This window comes from Aplysia californica, unplaced genomic scaffold, assembly GCF_000002075.1.
Source record: "Aplysia californica isolate F4 #8 unplaced genomic scaffold, AplCal3.0 scaffold00303, whole genome shotgun sequence".
Classification (NCBI taxonomy): Eukaryota; Metazoa; Mollusca; class Gastropoda; order Aplysiida; family Aplysiidae; genus Aplysia; species Aplysia californica.
In genome coordinates, this window is record NW_004797573.1 from 529,954 (window position 1) to 532,489 (window position 2,536).

Consider the following 2,536-nt stretch of genomic DNA (forward strand, 5'->3'; position numbering starts at 1 on the left):
TCTCTCTTTCTCTTTCTCTCTCTCTCTCTCTCTCTCTCTCTCTATCTCTCTCTCTCTCTCTTTATCTCTATCTCTCTAACTCACTCTCTTTCTATCTATCACTTTGACTGTCAGTCTGTCAAAAAAACCCGGGCGGTGCTACTGACTGAAGTGTCTTTAGGCCATTCCTAAAGGGGGGACATTACCATGTTCTGCTGCACAATAGAAATGCAAGTGGGCTGATTCATTAATGCCATGCTCGCAACTGTGACGGAATTGCAACATGGAACATCTGCTTTTTCGTTCCTCATCCTTACTATCGTCATTTTTGCTCTACTTCTTGTGTATGTTTGTTACTCTCTTGTCACCCGCTATTTCCGGGGTGCCTTCACAGTCGAAGCTGACTTCGTGCTGTTGAAGCTAGAGAGGTGAGTAAGAGTAAGCCCGATTCCCTGTAAGGACTTCTCTGTTGACATCCACCCCTTGGCGCCCATACGACCGTATGCAGTCGAGAGCGTTGAAAAACCTCTACTATAATTAAAAAACAAAACAAAAACAGTCTGTCAAATAAACGATTTCGATTTGTACTGGCATTAAGAAAGAACCGCCTAGACGATTTCTATAAACTTGTTATTTTGGAATGTTCTATGCTAGACTACAGACCACCTACGATTGTGGGGTAGCACTTAGGTGTTTCGCACTAAAACGCGGAAGACCTGTTGTCGATTTTCGTGTCTAAATATTATGTTTCTTATTCATTACCAAGTACGAGGTCTGTTCCAGAGGCAAGTTTCCAGGTTCAAAAACTCACTTTTCAAGTAAAAACTGGAATTTTACGTCACAGTATTTCTACAAGTGTAATATTCTCTATATCAATTGTTACATCACTAGGCAACTCGGAATTTGATATTATGGTGCTTTGTTTTCCTGAAGTCTTGTGGGTTTGCTTACGCCATGGCGACCGAAAAAAATGAAAGGCTCATTCTCAAAATATGATGTTGGTGTTGTCGTCAAATTCATGTTTTTGTTTGTTTATTCATTTGTTTGTTCGTTTATTTTTAGAGAGAAATCAGTGAAAGAATTACGTGAATATCTTCTATGGGCATTGGGTACTAATTACCTCAGTATCCAAACAGTAAGAAAATGGGTGAGAGATAAACGACATCCGTGTCAATCTTGACGATTAAGAGTGCTAAGGCCGGTCCATTCCTATTTCTGAGCAAACCATTTGCAGATTCAAGCCTCTGTCGAAGAAGACAGGCGAAAAACTGAGAAATACAGCAAAAGAAGTTGTTTTGCTAACGACGGTAGTAGGTGTTTGGATGGTGCTCTGGTGTGGTTTGCCCATTTTTTCCTGTCAAACATCATTCTGTCTTCCTTATCTCTCCTCCTTCTTGTTTATGTTTGTTACTCCCTTGTAACACCTCTAATCTTCGGCACTTATGTGACCTTATTGTGTTGCAAGTGCCGTAAAACTCTTACGAAAACGAAATAAAGACGGTAGTTCATAGAATTGTCAGGAAAGATAGGAAATAATGCTTTTTTTTCCCAAATGAGTTCTTCATTTGCTGACGGGTGAGCAACAAGAAGAGCGAGGGCGCTGTGCATGTGGTTTTGTCCATCGAGTAAGGAAAAAAGGGACATAATATCTTTTCAGAAGAATCTAGCATGTGAAGAAACACGGGTGTAATCGTGGGGTCCAGAATTAAAAATACAGTCAGCAGAATGGAGAAATCCAGGATCAAAACGACCCTAGAAAGCTTGAGCTAGGTGTTGTCTTCCATCGTGACAACGCGCCCTGCATACTGTTTGAAAGGTCACCGTTCTCATGAACTCTTGGCAGTGGGGAACTCTTGAACATCACTGATATTCTCCCCAGACTTAGCTCCACGTGACTTTCATTTCTTCCCCAATACCAAAGAAAGACTAAGTGGGTATCGATTTGAAGACGACGAAAAAATGATGTTCGACTGAGCTTAGTACTTTGTCCGAAGTGGATATGGTCACTGTGTTTCTTGGAAACTGGCTACTTCGAAGGAAAAAAGAGCATGAGATCAACGGTTGGAATGTTTGATATAAACCATGTAGAATGTAGATAGACCTATTTATACAAAATTTCATATCTATTAACAAATTGTTGATTTTACAGAAGAGGGAAACTTTCTTCTGGGAGTGAACTCGTATCTCGGTCTTTCTATCACGTTGTACTCCTCTCAACCCGCCTTCGAAATGATCTAAATCGTGTCGTTAATGAGGCAAAAACACCTACATTAATAAGGCTCATTAATTGATTAACAAATTATTTCGAAAGCAGGTTCTTTAGTATCCCTACACGATGACGGGCTATGAGGACTAGACTAGATCTTAATAAAAATATTTCTGGATGAACCGGGGGCGACTAAATTCAGATTTATCTTGGATTTCTTAAAGTTTTATTTGAGTTTTGGAATGTCTTGATACTACTACTACTGCTGCTACTACTACTACTACTACTACTACTACTACTACTACTACTACTACTACTACTACTACTACTACTACTACTACTACTGCTACT